We start from the raw sequence: 21,081 nt of genomic DNA, 5'->3' as shown, positions 1-21,081 counted from the left end.
ATCACCCTTGTTCCTGATACTTCTTGGATTAAAGTAGACACACTGCAACCCATCCCACTGACAGCAATTTTGCCCTATCAACTGCCTGTCCTTCCTCACAGTTTCACTACACACTGTGTCTACTTGTCCTAAATCTCGAACTCTATTTATTACTCTGCTTGTTCCATCTCAGGGCCCGATGTGTTGCCTGTTCTATCTCACTCCACCTGGCAAGCCTCACAAGGGGCATCTCAAACACCTCCATCACATTCCTCACCAGTGTGGTTTCCAAACCTCCAGGCTGATCAAGCATGGTTTATCCCATTACATTGTACTTGAAATATAAACTCTTACACAGGAACATAAACGGGACAAAAAACTGACAACATCACCCATTCCTGTATCAAGATCTTCTTCTAAGACTCTCTTGGGAACTAAAAATCATGCAAGAACCTTAGAGTCATATGTTATACAAAATGGAAAGCAGCCCATTAGCCCAACCCATCATGCTGACCAAACTCTCTACTGAGCTAGTTCCATGTATCTCTATTTGGCCCATATCCCTCCAAACCCTTCCTATCCATGAACCTGTTTAACTGCATTTTAAATGTTGCTATTGTGTCTATCACTGACAGTTAATTCTATTTAACCACCTGCCTCCATGTGTAAAAGTTTCCCCTTCGCTCATTTGTAAATTTTACCCTACTCATCTTGAAATAAACACCCCCTGTTTTAGACTCCCATAACTTAGGAAAAGACTGATTTTTCTTCTTATATACTCTCACTGATCACTTTATTAGATACCTCCTGCACACATCTCTCACTGGATGTTTTTTATTTATTTTTCATACCATTCTCAGGAAATCAGCAGTTTCTGTGATACTCAAACCACCCGGTCTGGCACCAACAATCCATTCCACAGTCAACGTCACTTAGATCACAATTCTTCTCCATTCTGATGTTTGGCCTGAACAGCAACTGAGCCTCATGACCATGTCTGCACACTTTTGTATATTGAGTTGCTGCCATATGATTGGCTGATTAGCTTACCCATCTGCTATTTATTTGCATTAATGAGCAGATGTGTAAGTGTGTCTAATAAAGTGACCAGTGAGTTTATTCTATCCACAACTTGGCCTGTAGTTTTCTATGCCTTGGCAATTCAAGTGCTTGTCTAAATATTTCTTAACCATTGTGAGAACCTTGGCTTCTACAGCCCACTCAGGCAATGTCTTCCAACCAATCAGTGGATGGAAAAGACATTCTTCCTCAATGCCTTTTAAAATGGCGATTAAAACAAACAACTTGCTCAGTATGCAATGGATCTTAAGAATGTTCTATCCAGAATGTTATGGAGACTGAATCACTGAATATATTCAAGGCTGAAATGGATGAAATATTGATCTTTCAGACAGTTGAGCCAGGAAGTTGAGAATGGAGGTGTGCCCTTTGGCCTAACTGGTCTATACTGACCATGACTCTGATCTAAGCTATCCCATTTGCCTTCATTTGCCCTGTATCCCACTAATCCATTTCTATTCATCTGCCTACCCAAGTGTCTTTTAAATGTTGTGAATGTACCTGGCTTAACCAGACCTTTTGCAGCTCATTCCACATGTTGACCATTCATGAAAAATTTGCCACTCAGGGTCCTAATTAAACCTTCTCACCTTAAACATGTAGTTCTTGATCCTCTAGCCCTGGAAAATGACAGTGTGCACTCACCCTAACAATGCCCCTCATAATTTTATACCACAGTAGTGAAACAGTTAGCAAAATGCTATTACAGCTCATGGAGTTCCAGAGTTCAGAGTTCAATTCTAGCGCTGTCTCTAAGAAGTTTGTACATTTTCTCCAGGTCCACCACAGATAGATCAGCCACTAGGTTAACTGGTCATTGTAAATTGTCCTGTGATTAGGCTAGGGTTAATAAGTGAGTTGCCAAGCAACACAACTTGTCAGGTCAGAAGGGCCACTTCCAAACTGTATCGCTAAATAAATCTCTATAAACTCGCCCTTCCTTCGCCTACACACCAACGAAAAAATTCCCACTGCTCAACCTCACTCAAATCCTGGCAAAATCCCTGTTAAATCTCCTTTACACTCTTTCCAGCTTAATGCCATCTTTCCTGTAGCAGGGTGACCAAAACTGGATGCAATATTCCAAATGTGGCCCTGTTTATGTCTTGTACAACTGTAATATCAAACCCCAGCCTCTGCACTGATTGTCCATAGTGATGAAATCTAACATGCCAAAAGCCTTGTTCACCACTCTGTCTACCTGTGATGCCACTTTCAAGGAACCATGGACTTATACTCTAGGTCCCTCTGTTCTACAACACTCCCAAAGATGAGGAGAAGATTAGATCAACTATAATCTTAGTATACACAAGAGTAGGATTGAGGGGGTAAGTGACCTCCTCTGGCTTCTGCATCTTATTGTTTAAACATTCATCCCTACTCACAAGTGTATCTTCTCATACATTCCCTATATACAGGCATCAACCTTCAGCCTCCCTCACTACATCGCCCTTTGTGCATCTGAGATCATTTGCTAAATGTACAACTGCTACCTCATTATGGGACATCTGGCTACACAAGGGGTCACTTTTGGTAACCACTTTATCAACCAGAGACAAAGGGTATGAAAAGGAGCAAAGTAACTTCTGAACAACCATTGAACCTAAGTTTTACAAAGTGCTAAGTGCTATGCTTGGATCAAGCCCAACAGAATTTTATGAAGATGTGTTCATCTAATGTCTGTTGCAGTAAGTTACTTTGTGATATTTGTAATAGTAGATCTAGAAGTAATTACTGTCTTATTCTCTCAACTTAGCTCCAGGCCATTAAAGATTTTCTAATTTAAAGGATCTAAATTGATGGATTATGTGAGAATTCTGTGTGTATAATACTTGCATATTTATTAATTATTGCTTAACATTGTGCCATGATTGATTATCTTTGTTCTTTGGTATGGTGCATATTAATAACCACAGTCATCATGATTATTGACAAATTCCAATTGAAATTCTGAATTATAAATTTCATAAAATGTCATTAATATCGAGGCTAATAGTTGTGTAATGGAAGTAATGCATCAAAGACAGTAACCTATAAATCCACAGGTAGCCAATGGAGGAGCTACAGACTGTTCAACCACATCTATTCAGGTACTTTCAATGGGAAACAACACAGGATGATTCTTCATAAGTTAACTTGGGGGAGGGATGATCATTGCTTTGTTTCAACTTTGGTTCAGTTGGTAGGCTTCTGATGTCTGGGTCAGAAGTTATCAGGATCAATAATATCCCAGTGGGAAGGTTCATTAGTCCTGTACAGACAGGGGTTTAAACTAGAATTGCAGAGAGATGGGAAAAAGAGTGCCAGAACAGATAGTAGAGTGGTTGTGGAGAAATATCTTGTTACGCCTACGTACAAGGTCAGGAATCAAAAGGTTGAGCATGGTGGGACTAATGTTCTGAGCTTCCGATCAAGATGGTGCCTCCATACGGTGCTTCTTCAGTCAATATCTTCTGGATAGACCATGAAACTGTTTATTTCACTTCTTTTACATTTTTTTTCTCTTAAATCTGTTTCTGGAACTGTTAGAGCCTTCAATTGACAGTTTGGAGATCGGTGGAGTGATCGATCCAGAGCTTTGCTGTCTCTGAGAAGATTCCAGGAAACAGAGAGCACAAGCTTCAAAGTGAAGAAAATGGTGCTGGGTTGTTGTTATTTGCCATCTATAACAATGATCTGGATGATAATGTGGTTACCTGGATCAGTAAATTTGTGGATGACACCAAGATTGGGGGTATAGTGCATAGCCAGGAAGATTATCAAAGTTTGCAGCGGGATTTGTACCAGCTGAAAAAAAATGGGCTGAGAAATGGCAGATGGAATTTAACGCAGACAAGTATGAGGTGTTGCACTTTGGGAGAACCAGCCAGGGTAGGTGATGCACCATCAATAACTCTCTCTAAGACGTAAAGGCGAGATATCGGCTTTTATTGACTGGAAGAAGGAACAAGCGGTGAGTGACCACCATACTACATCCTGGAGACTGAGAGGCCGGGCTCAGACCTCAATCGCCTTTATGCCAGGGTCTGTGGGAGGAGCCACAGGAGCAGTCAGCAGGGGGCGTGTCCAGACAGGTATATGTAGTTCACCACAGTAGGTCTTACAGGATGAGTAATAGGGCACTGAAGAGTGTGGTAGAACAGAAGGATCGGGGAATACAGATCCATAATTCCTTGAAAGTGGCATCACAGGTAAAGAGGATCATAAAGAAAGCTTTTGGTATATTGGCTTCATAAATTAATGTACTGAGTACAGGAGTTGGGATGTTATGTTGAAATTGTGTAAGATGTTGATGAGGCCTAATTTAGAATATTGTGTACATTCTTGATCACCTACCCACAGAAAACATGTACATAAAATTGAAAGATTGCTGAGAAAATTTACAAGGATGTTGTTGGGTCTTGAGGATGTGAATTATAGGAAAAGGTTGAAAAAGTAGCAACTTTATTCCCTAGAACAAGGAAGAATGAGGGGAGATTTGATGGAGGTATACTTAATTATTAAGGGAATAGATAGGGTAAATGTAAGTAGGATTTTTCCGTTGAGGTTGGATGAGACTACAATTGAAGGTCACGGGTTAAGGGTGAAAGATGAAATGTTTAAAGGGAACATAAGAAGAAACTTCTTCAATCAGAGGGTTTTGAGAATGTGAAACGAGCTGCCAGCACAAGTGGTGGATGTGGGGTTGATTTTCAAATTTGAGAGAAATTTGCAGAGTTACATGAATGAGAGGGTTATGGAGGTCTATGGTTCAGGTAAAAGTTGATGGGACTAGGAAGATAAATAGCTTAGCATAGACTGGATGAGCTGTAGGGCCTGTTTCTGTGCTGTAGTATTCTATGACTATGATCATCTCACTCTGAACACTGAAAGAAAATTTAGGCTGTTTGAGCTCTATATATGAAATTTTGGAGAACGAGCTGATTGAGACGCATAGCTGAACAGATTTGGAAGAATGAGCTTCAGTAGCGTCATAGAGCAACACAGCATTGATTCAGGACTTCTGGCCCATCGAGTCCATGCTAACCATAATGCCCACCCAGCTAGCCCCCATTTTTTTGTTTTCTGCTGATATCGCTTCATGCTCTGCCTCCTCAAAGCGCCTATCCAAGTGCCTCTTAAATATCACTATCTACATCAGTCTGCTCATTCTTCATCCTCTGTGTGAAAGAATTGCTGCTCAGATCCCTTTTAAATCTTTTCCTGCGCTGAAAACGAAATGAGGGAGTTACAAATGATGAATAGCAGCCGCTTGCCATTTCTGGCTACTCTGGTCTTTGTTGCAGGGACAGAGCAGGTGCTGGGGGTACAAGGGAAGTCTACCTCATCCAAATGAGCAGATTCAAGCCGCTGTTTAAGTGCAATCTTTTGCCAGGCCCTCCAGGTAGGCCTCACATAGTCTCACAGAAAGGTGCCATTGCATCTAAATATTACTCAGGGGGTCCACAGACTCCTCTGTTAATGGTAGGGGTCCAGGGCATAAAAAAAGGGTCGGAAACCCCCGATTTAAATGAAGCCTAGCTTCATTTTCCATCTGCTTTACTCCTAGATCAAAATTTGTCTGCTCCCATCATCCTCCAGGTGTCTGGAGCAGGTTCCATGAGCAGTGAGAACAGTAAAGTGTCTTCATGAACACAAGAGACTCAGCAGATGCTGGAGCTCTTGAGTAAAACACACAAAATGGTGGAGAAAATTGGAGGTTAGACAGCATCAATGGAAGCAGATAAATAGTCAATGTTTTGGGCTGAAACCCTTCATCTGGACTGAACCTGAAAGGGAAAGATGTCAGAATAATGTATCTTCAGCTCCTGTTGTTTTCAATCATATTTTACTCTCCTGACTCTGGCAGTGGATCATTATGCTAATCCTTTCCGGAATACTAGAGCATTTTGCAACACGTCCAGCGTGACTCCTTGTGAATTTTATTCTTTTTTAACTGTGGTGCATAATGTTCTTACATTACCAAAGATTGTTTGTAAAGATGCTATCGCTGATTTTTTTTCAACTAAATTGATATCCAGACTGCCACAAGAGCTTGTGCATTAGGAGAAATGACTTGGTATTTTTATTGCCCTTTCTCGGTTGCCAGGGTAGGGCATGCTGATGCGTGCATTTAAAGAGGAATCTCTAAGTGCCTTAGCAAAGTCATTGTGTTAGAGTGAATGATTTGTCTTGCAGTGTCACTCAATCATTACTCCAAGGCTCTGTTGGCATTCCTATGTCTAAGCTCTTGTTCCCGTCTCTTCGTGGGGAATCTGCCACCCTCCTCTCTTGGGTCATGTCATGAACCGCTACAGGGTTGAGTCGGAGCCAGCGACCCCACCCTTCCCCTGGGACAGAGAAAGCCCGCCATTCCTCCACGCCTGGGTCCAGTCCTCAGAGAGCAACCCTGACAAAATGACTCTGCTAAGGCACTAAAGGAGAGTCCTCTTTCATGGAATTCTCTTTTTTTTGTGCGGGGGGGAGGAGGATTTGGGAGCTGATATTCTTGCTGAGTTTTGTGCGAAGGAGGGGGGATTGGGGGTTCGAGGTTCTTGTTGCATCTTGTGTAGTGTGGGGGGATGTTTGGGGGGAGGGGGAGGTTGATGATTGTGTTCCCATTCTTTTTCATGAGAGGAGAGGGTGGATTTGTTGTTTCTCTTTGAACTTACTTCCATGATTTTCTCAGTTTTGTGGTTATATGGAGAAGAAGAATCTCAGAGCTGTATACATCAATAATAAATGACCATTAGTTTTTAATGGTCATCCCTCTACCTTGTAACTATATCCACTTGTTAGTGCGACAAGAGACCTTGACGAAGATGATTTGGACCCAGTGCTGAAGTATTTGAGACTGGAATAGAAACACGTTATAAAGCTGGAATGAGAAATGAACAAAAACGAAACCCTAAACAACATCACAAGTTAGGTATGTGATTGAATATTGAACCTCAGTTCAGGAACTCTTTAAATACTCAATTCTTGATGCCCAAAACATGATTACCAATTAGTGGGGCAGTGCTGGACCCTTAAAAGGACTGCACCATATTCTGGAGAGTTAAAGAATCCGAACACTGGAACCTGGCATGGTTGGGTGCATGTCGTAATCATTTGAGGCACTCTCATTAGAAGATGTATGGCAGCATCTACCCTATTGTGGCCCCTTAGGATCTTATTGCACTTGATCTGATTGGCTGGTTGCTTCATGGTCTGGTAAAGCAATTTAAACACACAAGAATGTAAGCAGCAGCAGACGGTGGATTTAGAATCAGGTTCATTATCACCGGCATGTATTATGAAATTTGTTAACTTAGCAGCAGCAGTTCAATGCAATACGTAATCTAGAAGAAAATAGGTAAATAAATAAATTACAGTATATGTATATTAAATAGATCAATTTTGTGCAAAAAAACAGAAGTAATATATATTTTAAAAAGCGAGGTAGTGTTCACGGGTCCAACGTCCATTTAGGAATCGGATGGCAGAGGGGAAGAAGCTGTTCCTGAATCACTGAGTGTGCCTTCAGGCTTCTGTACCCCCTACCTGATGATAACAATGAGAAAAGGGCATGCTTTGGGTACTGGGGGTCCTTAATAATAGACACTGCCTTTTGGAGACACCACTCCTCGAAGTTGTCCTGGGTACTTTGTGGGCTAACACCCAAGAGAGCGCCAACTAAATTTACAACCCTCTACAGCTTCTTTCGGTCCTGTGCAGTAGCCTTCTCCCCATACTAGACAGTGACGCAGCCTGTCAGAATGCTCTCCAAGGTGGATCTATAGATGTTTTAGAGTGTTTTTCCTGATATACCAAATCTCTTCAAACTCTTAATGAAGTATAGTCGCTGTCTTGCTTTCTTTGGAGCTGCATTGATATGCTGGGACCAGGTTAAGTCCTCAGAGATCTTGAAACTGCTCACTCTCTCCACTCTATGAGCATTGGTATGTGTTCTCTCCCCACAGTTGGTAGTACTTACAGGAAGTGCTGAAGGCAGCATCCATCATCAAATACCCTCACCATCTGGTCCATGCCAACTTCATGTAGCTTCCATTAAGCAGGAGGTACAAAAGGTTGAAATCCCACACACCCAGGTCCAGAAACAGTTAATTTCTTTTCGCTATTTGGTTCCTGAACCAACCAGCGCGATCCTAATCATCACATTTTAGCAACAGTGTGACCGCTTTGATCACGTTGCACCAAAATGGACGTTGTTACTTTTTTTGTTCCAGTTGACGAAAGGGAAGTTAGTTAGCCAGAGCCTGGTAAATGTGTAGAGTTCATAGCCAGGGGTAGATGTGGTGCGGAGGCCAAACCATTGGATATATTTAAAGTGGAGATTGATTGGTTCCTAATTAGTAAGGGCATCAAAGTTTACAGGGAGAAGGGGGCTGAGAGGGAAAATAAATCCGCCAAGGTTGAATGGTGAAGAAATCCTGATGGGTTGAAAGGCCTAATTCTTTTCTATGTCTTAAGATCTAAATCTGAAAAACTATTTGCTATTAAAATATATACTGAGTAATAAAGCAATCATTTTCCCTTTCATAATTATTGTGTAAATGTGCACAAACTGATAGGGATTACTCCAACTTAATCCCTTGTGGATTTAGTGTATTTTTCATGTCATTCTATGAGTAAATCTCCCCTCAAATGTCTGTCTTCTTCTGCAGATGACATTTATGAGGGATTAAGAAAGTAAAATAAATTAGTGTCAATTATTGCAGCAAGCTGCCTTGTTCAGAGTGTGGAATTGATAAATACAGAAGAATGGAACAAAGCTGATTTTCAATTTGAGCTCAACGTGAGACTCCTGGTCAAGTTTTGACACATGAGGTCTCACCCAGCTACTGCACTCATTTTAGTGCCTACTCTGTTATAATGATCAGGGGCTGCTAATGAATAGTGACCAAGCCATTTGGAGCCTAATGTTCAATTATTTGAAAGAATCAGGGGACATCTGAATATATGAGGGGAGGGGCATAATCCTAAGGTGATCTTAAGGTAAAGTGGGGAACATCAGAGATAATTTGTTTTATACAGTGAATACTGGGTGCACGGAGCAGGCTGTCCAGGGTAGTGGTAGAGCTAAATACCTTAGGGACATTTAAGAGACTCTTAGGTAGGCATAGGTGATGGGAAAATGGAAGGATATTTGGTTAGATTAATCTTGAACACAGAACACAGAATACAGAACAGCACCAGGGTAGGGCACTTGGCTCACAGAGACTGTGCTGGGCACAATGCCAAGCTGAACTAAACCCTTTCTCCCTGTGCGTGATCCCTGCATGTTCATGAGCCCATCTGATAGCCTCCTGAATGTCACAAATAGGATTTTACAGATGAGTCCGTTCCATCCAATAGATCTGATAAGCACCTTCAAGATGTTACATAGACAAATTCCTGGATTGTTTGGTGTATAACTGTCCCTTTAAGTTGTTGGATCTGGAGATAATATTGTCCAGAAGATTCTTCAGAAATCAAGAATGAGGTGCAAATCTGATGTATTGGATGCTCACAACACAGGTAAAGCAGAGCTGTGGGTAACCAACTCTCACTATAACCAACTCACTCTACTGTAAGTCATGAGGAAAGAGGGAACAAAGGATTTTGCCTCACAGTCAAACTTTATGCCGAAAGCTGATTCAGACTATATAAATAGATTCAAGATTCGGGTTTTGTCATCTGTATATCAAAACAGATAGTGAATTCTGTCATTTGTGTTAACAGCCAACAGAACCAAAAGATGTGCTGGGGACAGCCCGTAAGTGTTGCCATGCATTCCAGTGCCAACATAGCATGTCCACAATGCTCGGCAGAACCTCACAGAATACAACAAGCAATAAGACAAGCCCTGTTCCTTCCTCCCATCCTTCGCACATACAGTACACAGTCTTTAACCCCAGGACAGGCCTCCAGCCTCCAGCTCAGGCCTGCAGACACCAGGCTTCAAACTCCCCAGCAGACTCACAAATCCGGTTCCGGCCTTTGGGCCTTAACTTCCAGACTTCCGATTCGACCCTTGGGCTTCGATCCTTGGGGACAATCCCAGGACATGCCGATCACCGAACATTAGCCCTTGAACTCAGCACCCCGGTCTCGGTCCTGAACTCCATCTCATTGATTAAAGGACCCAGAGGGTCATCAGAACTCAGCCCCCCCTGCCTGGAATACCGACTCCGGAACCAGCCGACAACCCACTGAACTGGGGTGGTGGGCCTCTCATCCACTCTCTGCTCGTCTGACATTCAACATCTGACCACAGATGTCCCACATCACATCATTGGTCTTCAAATGCAGGGCAGAGATCTGGACTCCCGCCTGAATTCTAGTTCCCCCCCCCATTCCAATACCTAAACCCTAACCAGACCCCCTAACTCCTCTCTCTGTCCCCAAAAACCTAAAAGAACAACTAAAAAACAAATAAATCTGAGCTGCATTTCAAAGGAGGTTTTGAAGTTCAGCGCCATCTTGGAATGAAAGAAAAGGGAAGGATAAGGGAACTCAAACCCAAATCCAACAAAATCCAGTCTGGTTCTTACACCGCAATTCTGCGGGACGATTGTGCAAATCACATGCAGCACTGGCCAATGTTCCCTCTAATTTGTAATGACCAGTGTGCACAAAAATCTAGTGCTGTGCACTTTTTTGCCCAGTGATGTGTGTGCACTGAATTTTATGTATAGAGGCAGTCATTTTAACAGTTAGTAATAAGAATTTTGATCTCTTCTGAGTTTGATCATTTTCACTATCATTCATCTGCAATCTCACAAAACATACATAGCAGGCTGTAAGCGGGTAATGAAGGGTTTTCTTGCCCGAGCTTTTGCACACTGTCCATATGTGATTTGCTTGCTAAATAATACCCTTGAACGTCAAGTTTCCAAATATCAAAATCAGGTTTCCAAATATCATTCCACTTCTTCACAACAAATTCTCCAGCAACTTTTGCATCACATCAATACATGCAGGAAACACCAGTGTCTGTATTGTACATAAATATTTCTCATTGCTGCACGTTCCTGACTTCATGAGCTCTTGGTGTAGTAGATTCTACTGCTTTATCGAGTCATTCCGATTTAAATAAACTAGCAGTTCGTTTGCGCTTCACACCCCTTACTTCTTTAGAATTCAACATAGTGAATCAATAATAACAGTAAAACCAGTTCCAAAATCTGCAGACAAACATCACAAACTCCACATTATCAATACGTCTGCACCAGAAACCGGAAAAGGAAATGTGATTGTGTATGATCATGAAATAAATACTTAACATGCCAATGAGGTAGAGGACAACAATCTTTACTGAACAGTTTAAACTCCTTTGTGCGCTAGTAGCAAAAGATGTGTGCACAGACTCACGCTCACCTTAGAGGGAACCTTGGCAATGGCCTGATTGCATTTTCTGGAGCATCACAGCGGATCATGTCACTTTTCCCTGCTGCTCCACCCCCCTCACCCTCAGCCAATTATCTCATTCATCAATGCCAAACATAGCACCAAATAATCCTCCCTACTTCCTAATTAACCTTGAGTGCTGCCTCATCCTTTGCAACCAGTTACTCCTATATTTAGAAAGCAAAACATGAACTTTTCCTTTCGAGAGCTCAGGACAGCCCACGGGATGCTATGGTCAATGAAGTACTTGGTGTGAGTCATTGCTGTGATGTAGGAAGCCTGTTAATTTGCAGCCTGTAAGTTCCCCCACACAGTATGCTCCCACACACCACAGATAACAACAAGGTAATTGCCTTTATCCTTGGTCAGTAGCTTTGAGTGCTCCGCATTCTCATGTCAGTGACTTGCACTTTGCCTCTGAAACCCATTCCCTTCAAATTTCAGGTTTCAAGTTCAAGTTTATTGCCATATGCACACTTACTCAGGGTATGAATGCCACATAGGTTAGCTCTCTGCAGGAGCAGCACAGTACATTACAAACATGAGAAATATCAATTACATAAATTTAAATTGATATGATAATGCATAATTTATTATTAATATCCCATAACTTACAGGACAAAATAAATAAAAAATAAACCTAATAATATTAGTGCAAATTGAAGGAAATATGGTCTGAGTTAGAATTAGGATTCTTCAGGTCAGTTCAAGAACCTGATAGCAATGGGGAAGAAGCTGCTGTTGGACCCTGAGATGTTGGTCTTCGGGCTGTTGTAGCTCCTGACTTAAAGCAGCATCGAGAAGAAAGCATGGCCCAGATAGTGGGCATCCCTGATGATTGGTGATGCCCTCTAGAGACATTGTCTGCTGTAGATGGCCCAATGGTGGGAAGATGGAACTGGCTGTTGTCTCTTGTGTTCCTCTGCATTGGAATTTCCATACCCGGTCATACATCTGTCAAAGTTTGCCTGAGTCTTCACTGAAAGTCAAATCTCCCTAAAATCCGAGAAATTGTAGACGGTAGTGCGGAGTCTTCATGATTGAATCTAAGTTTGTAAATTGGTTCAATATGTAGTGAGATACAGTGAAAACTTTGTTTTGCATGCCATCCATACAGTTCATTTCATCACATCAGTACAAGGGAGAAAGAACAGGAGAATGCAGAATAAAGGGTCACAGTTACAGAGAAAGTGTAGTGCAGGCAGCAGTAAAGTACAAGGCTACGACAGGATAAATTATGAAGTCAAGGATCTATCTTATTGTAAAGAGTTCTATGTGCTGGACCCAGCATAGATTCTCCATGATGTTGACTCCCAGGAACATGAAGTTGTTCACCATTACAACTGCCGACTCTTCAACAGGGATGGTTGATGTCTTCAATGTTGATGAATGTTAACGAACACTAGTCAAATCTATTTAGTAATATTAGCTAAGAAATAAACATTGGCTTGAACTGAGTCATAGAACACTAAAGCACTGAAACAGGCTCTTACCTGCTGGCCCGATCTCCTGCCTACTCCCATCAATCGACACACAGACCATAGCCCTCCATACCTTTTTCATCCATGTACCTATCAAACTTCTCTTAAATACTCCAACTCCATTCACATCCGCCATATCCACTGGCAGCTTGTTCCACACAATGAGTGAAGAAATTCCCCTTAAATATTTCCACTTTCACCCTAAACCTATGACCTCTGGCTCCAGTGGGGTATCTCTCTGGTTATAACGGATAATGGCCTGGGGTATTTTACAAATGCCTGAAGGAGCAGGTGGCGTAGTGGCATCGGTGCTGGACTTTGGGGCGAAAGGTCCCGAGTTCAAATCCGGCCGGCTCCCTTGCACGCTAGGTTTAAGAGCTGGTTTAAGAGCAAAATAATCACCCGGCAGAAGGCAAAGGCAAACCACTGCTGTAACTTGCCACGTACGTGATTTCTCAATATGTCAGAGCGGTGTGGAGGGAAATCGTCCGCCAACAAAAGGAGTTTAACCTTTCATCGAAAAAATGTTCCCTCTGAGTGTCTCTGGACCTGTACTCGTCAGAGTTTAGAAAAATGATGAGATTGATGAATGATGAAGAAGAGATCTCAGTGAAACCTGTCAAATATTGAAAGGCCCTAGTTGGGACAGTTGTGATGTTGGGTAACCTAATAGTCTGGGTTGCGGGGGGGGGGGGGGATTCTAGGACCAGAGAGCACAGCCTCAGAATAGAAGAATATCCCTCTAGAACAGAGATAATTAAGAATTTCTTTAGCCAGAGTGCCGGGAATCGATGGATTTTATCATCACAGGTGGCTGTGGAGGCCAAGTAATCAGGTATATTTAAAACAGAGGATGATAAGTTCTTGATTAATAAGGGTGTCAAAAGTTACGAGGAGAAGGCAGGAGAATGGGGTTGAGACAGATGATAAATCAGCCATGATGGAATGGTGGAGTAGACTCAATGAAGTAAATGAGCTAATTCTGTTCCTATGTCTTATGGTCTAATGAAAGTATGGTACACCCTCTTACATGGTAACCTAGGTTTGATGCTCAGGTCTCTGAAATGGGCCTTCAACCCTTGAGCAATTTAATATGTTTGGACCTGGCACTGAGTTTCAGAGACCCAGTTTAGTAGTACAAATCATCTCCTTGTTGTTGTTGTTTTTTTTCTTTTCTCTCTCTCTCTCTCTCTCTCTCTCTCTCTCTCTCTCTCTCTCTCTCTCTCTCCTCTCTCTCTCTCTCTCTCTCTCTCTCTCTCTCCTTTCTCTTTGCTTTGCATTGACAGAGTTTCTCAGAAAATGACACAGCAGAATGTCCACTGTGCTGTTGAGAGGTTCCCCCATCAGACACAGAAGACATGGTCGGCTCATAAAAACCAATGAGCTGAACTGATCACTACTATAACCAGCCTGGCTTCTTAAAGGTCGGGAATCTTTACACAATCAGCAAAGGCTTGTGTGTTTGCAGCACGGAAGTGACAATGGAATATTTTGAAGGCAGCTAATTCTCTTTGCTGCTGCTCACTTGCTGTGCTGAGCAAATACTTGAATAATTAGTGAGAAGTCTGTACAATTAATTAATTACCCAACACTTGGACACAGTGCTATATTTAGCGGGGGATTGTTAATTGCTAGTTGGTACTCTGACAATTCAGTCTAAGTTCTTGCAGGTTATCAGTTTCATTATTTTTTATTGTTTTTTAATAATGAAATCATGTTATAGGCAGGGTTGAGTTAGCTAAATTCCAGTCCCTTTGGGCAATATGGAAAAATTGAGTTTGCTGGTCCCTGATTATTACCATAAGGCCATAAGACATAGGAGCAGAAAAAGGCCCTTTGGCCCATCAGGATTAGTCTGTTATTCTATCGTGGCTGATTTATTATCCCTCTCAACCCCATTCTCTTACATTTGATGCTCTTACTAATCAAGAACTTTTCAACCTCCACTTTAAATACATCCAATGCCTTGGCCTGCACAGACATCTGTGGCAATGAATTCCACAGATTCCCCACCCTACCATGGCAATACCTTCACTAGCATGTGAAAACTCCTTTAAGGAGGTAAGCATCTATGATTGACTGATCAGAAAAAGGTGGATCTGGGCTTTAGTACCTTAACACATTAAGCAGGGATTCCCAACATGGGGTCCATGGACCCCTCAGTTAATGGTAGGGGCCCATGGCATAAAAAAGTTTGGAAACCCCTAACATTAAAAAAAAGTCAATGAGAAGACACCAGAACTAAAACATTAATTTTATCTCTTTCCGCTAATGCTGCTTGTCCTGCTGAGTTTTACAGCATTTTCTATTTTAATATAGAACATTACAGCAGAGCACAAACACTTCACCCCACAATGTAATGCCAATCATTTAAAACACTCTAAGATGTAAATCTCATGTTTCCCTCCCACATATCCCTCCATTTTTCTATCATCCATATGCCTCTAATGAATCGGTGTCTGCAGTGTGTTCCACACACCCACCACTCACTGTGTAATAAAAACTTCTTAAAGATTACTCATTGCCTCACTGTATATACTGGCTTTTCAACAGTTTGTTTTTTGTGTAAGAGTAATGCATAAGAAATTGTACACCAGGAGATACAAGAAGATGGTGGCCAACATCTTGAATGGAGGTTTAGTAACAACTTTATCAGGTGGAGAGATTTGTCAGAGAAGCTACAGCCTATTAAAACTGGTCAGAACCACCTTTGTTAGAGTGAAGGAAATCGGTGGTGCAGCTGTCCGCCAGAATTAGAGGGGCCCAGAGATCTTGTAGGGCCTGGGATACTTATGAAGATTAGAAGAGATTTCAACAAGATTCCTAGACACTCCTGCTCTCAGAAGGCAGTGAGTCCCTGGAATTCTCTGCCACTGAGGGTGGTTGAGGCCACAACAATAGATGTGCTTCAGGCAGAGATAGTTAATGATTTTGAAAATCTTCCCTGTGGAGTTTCAATGGTTAGAATATCGAGCATAGCAGTTATATTTCATATATTAGAACAGTGACAGCAATTCCATGATATTTCAAAGATCTGCATCGATCTGATCCAAGGTCATGAAAGCTCACTATTCCTTTTATGCTCACTTTCACTGACAAAACATGGAGGCAAAGTTCAAAGTACATATATGTAAAACCCTGAGATTCATTTCCTTGCAGGCACACTCAATAAATCCAATAACCATAATAGAATCAATGAAAGACCACTCCAACTAGGTCTAAAACAAATGTGCAAAAGACAACGAACTGTGCAAATAAAAAAGAAAGAAATAATAATAATAATAAACAAATGAGCAATAAATATCAAGAAGATGAGATGAAGAGTCCTTAAAAGTGTGTCCATATGTTATGGGAGCATTTCACTGATGGGCCAAGTGAAGTTGAATGAAGTTATCTATTTTGGTTCAAGTACCTGATGGTTGAGAGGTGATAACTGTTCCTGAATCTGGTGATGTGAGTCCTCACGCTCCTGTACCTTCTTCCTGATGATAGCAGCAAGAAGGGAGCATGACCTGAGAGATGGGGTTGGCGGGGGGGGGGGGGGGGGTGGATTCTGTGATGATGGATACTGAAATCCTCCAAGAGTGCTCCATATGGATGTGCTCAATGGTGGGGAGGGCTTTACCCAAGATGGACTGGGCCATATCCATTATGTTTTACAGGACGTTACATTCAAGGGCATTGGTGTTTCCATACCAGGCTGTGATACTGCCAGACAATATACTCTCCACCATACTTCCAGAGAAAGGTTTCAAAGTTTTAGTTGTCATGCTGAATCTTCACTAACTCTTAAGGAAGTGGAGGAGATGCCATGCTTTCTTCATAATTGCACTTACGTACTGGGCCCAGTGCAGGTCCTCTGAAATGATAACCGTCAGGAATTTAAAGTTGGTGACATAAGGCTGACATGAGGGCATCCTTCAGGAGGATGAACCCTGAGGAAACATCTGGCCCCAATGGGGTAACTGGCCAAGTTTTAAAGACCTGTGCTGATCAATTGGCTGGAGTGTTTACGATATCTTTAAACTCTCGCTTCAGTTGTCCGAGGTACCCACCTCGTTCAATTATAGCGGTACACAAGTAGAACATGGTAAGCTACCTCAATGACTATCATCCAGAAACACTTAGATCCACTGTGCTTTGAGAGGTTGGTGATGAATCATATCAACCCCTGCCTGAGGAGTGACTTGGATCCACTTTGGTTTGCCTTTTGTATCATTTTATTGGCTCTTCATTCAACCCTGGAACATTTGGGCAGTGAAGATGCATATATCAGGACGTTCTTCATTGACTACAGCTTGGTATTCAATATTGTCATCCCCTCAGAACTGATCAATAATCTCCAAGACCTTGGCCTCAATACCTCCTTGTGCAACTAGATCTTCAATTTCCTCACTTAGAGACCCCAGTCAGTTTGGATTGGCAACAACATCTCCTCCACGATCTCCATCGCCACAAGTGCACCACACGGCTGTGTGCTCAGCCACTAATCTTCTCACTTTATGACTGTGAGACCAAGCACAGCTCCAAAGCCATATTTAAGTTTGCAGATGACACCACTGCTGTAGGCTGAATAAAAGGTTGTAATGAATCATCATAGAGGAGGGAGATTGAAAATCCGACTCAGTGATGCCACAACAACAACCACCGTGAATGCCCATAAGAAAATGAATCTCAGGGTTGTGTACTGTGACATGTATATACTTTGAGAATACACTTACTTGGAACTTTTGAACTTTAAACACCTCTATTTCAGGAGGCATGCCTCATTGACCCTTACCAATTTTTATTGATACACTATAGAAAGCATCCTAACTGGATGCATCATGGCAATGGCTCTGCCCATAACCACAAGAAACCACAGAAAGTTGTGGACTTAGCTCAGTGCATCATGAAAAACAGTCTCTCCTGTAAGGAATTTGTCTATACTCTTTGGATCTCAAGGTGGAAATGTATCTCTACCAAAGGAAGTATGCGGTGTTCCTTCCCTCCACTAGCCAGCAGGTCAACCTTGGGCAAGATGTAGCACCTGCTTAGTAACAGCTCCCCCCCCCCCCCCCACTGGATCAGAGTGATGTGAAGCCAAGGGAGCAGGTGGTGGATGGTCATATGAGAAGCTGGATCATATCACAAGTCCTGGTTATGTGACCACTGACACCAGGCAGACAAGCTCTGAAGAGTAAATGGCTGGGGTCACCCGTCTTATAAAGACACTGTCCAGAAGAAGGCAACGGCAAACCAGTTCTGCAGAAAACTTGCCAAAAACAATCACGGTCGTGGAAAGACCTTGATCTTCTATGTCATATGATACAGCACGTAACGAATGAACTATACTTCTCGCTGTCTCAGTAAAGCAGCCAGTTTAACCACGGACCAAACTATGCACAGATATTCTGTTTTCTCACCCCCACTCCCATCAAGTAAAAGATACAAAAGCCTGAAAGCAAATACCACCAGGCTCAAGGACAGCTTCTACACCTCTATCATAAGACTATTGAATGTTTGTCCAGTGGGATAAAATAGACTCATGACCTCACAAATACCAAGTTATAATCTTGAACTTAATTATTTACCTGCACTGCACTGTCTCTGTAGCTGTTACACTTGATTCTGCATTCTGTTATTGTTTTATCTTGCACTGCCTCAATGCACTGCATCCATGTGAACAGCGTGCAAACAAACTTTTCACTTTACCTCAGTACATGAGACAATAATAAACCAATTCCAACACCACTTCCAAAACCAAGTTATTTTTTTCTCTTGGTGGATGGAAATGGTTTGTAGTTTAAAAGGTTTCTGATAAAAACATGCTCGTTTTATTAATAAGATGGGATCTAAAAATAGCCATGGTATTTCCAACTACAGCAGCTACAAAATTCCCCTTTCATTAATCTGATGCAGAAGCTGACTGAGGATGTTTTGTTCTGAGCTCCTTAGCAGAATAACTATTAGATGTTGATTATCGAGGCAGGTTAAGGGAGTGGTGCATTTGCCCTCATGGTCCACGGGTAGTGGGCTGAGCAATTTCGGCGAGCTCTTCGAGGCTTGGGGCATGCCACTGACTGAATCCCCTCATATCTGGCTAAATATATTTTGATGAACTTGCAGTGTCGATGGTGTGGTCCTTTATCCTAGTGGGTGAATGTCAGCATTTACTAGTGGGCAGGTTTGCTGTTACTAATGGCTCTGTTGTCTTCCTTGTTCTATCCATTCACTTATGTACAGATACATCAGGATAACAGGCACTGGCCAGTTACACCCATGTGACTGATTAACCTACTAACTCATTCATCTTGGGAATATGTGAGGAAGCCAGAACACCCAAAGGAAGCCCACACAGTCGCAGGTATAATGTATAGCTTCCTTACAGCCAGCGACAGAATTGAACCCAGGTTACTGGTGCTGTAACAGCCAGAAGGGTGATTTCAAACAGGGTTTGAATACTTCCAACGAATCTGCTTGAGATCATGACTGAACTTTGCATTAAGGCCCATCCGTTGAGATGCTCCCACAACCAACGATCTCACTTTGAGGACTCCTTACCTTGTACTTATTGCTATTTATTTATATTTGCAGAAGTTTGTGGTCTTCTGCACTCTGGCTGATCTTTCACTGATCCCGTTACAGTTACTATTCTATAGATTTGCTGAGTATGTCCCAGGAAAATGAATCTCAAGGTTGTATATGGTGACATATATGTACTTCAGTAATAAAATTTACTTTGAATTTTGAAGGGTAGTTTGTGAAATCTGTGGTGCGATTTTCTGTGATGCAACACCCACACGTCACCAGTCCCCTTTTTCCAATAGAATCCCGTGTTATAAGTGGAGATATGTTCCTCCAGGATGTTTTACTCTCATATTGTGCTTTTTTATTGAAATAAATAGATAAATAAATAACAAACATGAGAAAATCTGCAGATGCAGTAAATCTGAGCCACACAAAATGCTGGGGGAACTCAGCAGGCCAGGCGGCATCTGGGGTAAAAAGCACAGTCAACGTTTCAGGCTGAATCCCTTCAGCAATGAAAGCTTATCAGCAATGAAACTGCCATTATTGACCAGTTGAGGCCAACATTAGGCTTGGGATGGACAAGGCTTTTGCAAAAAAGGCAACAAGTTCTGTCAGTTTTATTCTGAGTCAACCACTTCTGTGGGGCAATATTGGATATGACACCACCACATTAGTTGGCTTGGCAGTCACAATTAAGTCCCTACTTTGCCACCTCGTCGCCAGTCCAAGGACATGGGAACAAATGTCTCAGAGTGAGCTCTTCACCTTAAAGGCATCTTCTCCAGAGCACAATGATCATAGATTAGGAAAGGGGTTAGGAATGGGGAAACCTGGGGAAGAGGTATGATTTGAGAAACCATCAGAATCAGGGTTATTATCACCAACACATATTGTGACATTTGTTGTTTTGCAGTAGCAGTTCACTGCAATACATAAAAATTACTATAAAATATAATAAGTAAATAAATGGCGCATAACAGAGCAAAATTGTGAGGTTGTGATCATCATCATTTACAAGAGAAAGGTAATGTAGAGTAAGCTCGTGGGGTTAATGTGAAGTGCTGCAGTGTGGGAGGATGCTATGGCTTACTGGAAGGTCAAGGATTAATCTAAAGACCCGCCCATGGCTACAGCAGCCTCCCACACTGCGGCATGTCAGAAAATACCTCACAGATGAACAATGTGGTTGTGCTGTGTTCAGAGAGTTCTGCTTAGAAGTCTCTGGACTGGACTGGACTGGAGAGCCATACCTACCCAGGGGAAAGGCTTCGGGGGTAAACCCTGAGGAAGAAATTTGGAGCTGGGGTCCCTAAGGCCATTTGATGTTGCTTACAACTTCACTCTGGCAACCTCTGCGACAACACTGGTGCCGACCTGTATCAGCGCTTGCACTTCCCTTGGAAATTGCAAATTTTATTTATTCTGTATGTCAAATTTCTGGGTGGTGATCAGTGAATTATGTAAAGGCACCTTTCTGTAACCCTGACTTTTGTGATGCAGGGTCTGTTTGTATACAACTTTTTGATTTATGACACCATTATATCTCATTAGGCTTAGCTACACCATCATAAAATGTGTCATGGGATGTTAAGATTTCTGCAATTTATCAAGCAAGTATTTAGATTTATAGACCATCTGCGTTACTAGAGAAAAAAAT

The sequence above is a fragment of the Hypanus sabinus genome, chromosome 25 (genome assembly GCF_030144855.1).
Source record: "Hypanus sabinus isolate sHypSab1 chromosome 25, sHypSab1.hap1, whole genome shotgun sequence".
NCBI lineage: Eukaryota > Metazoa > Chordata > Chondrichthyes > Myliobatiformes > Dasyatidae > Hypanus > Hypanus sabinus.
Note: the sequence above shows the minus strand (reverse complement) of the source record.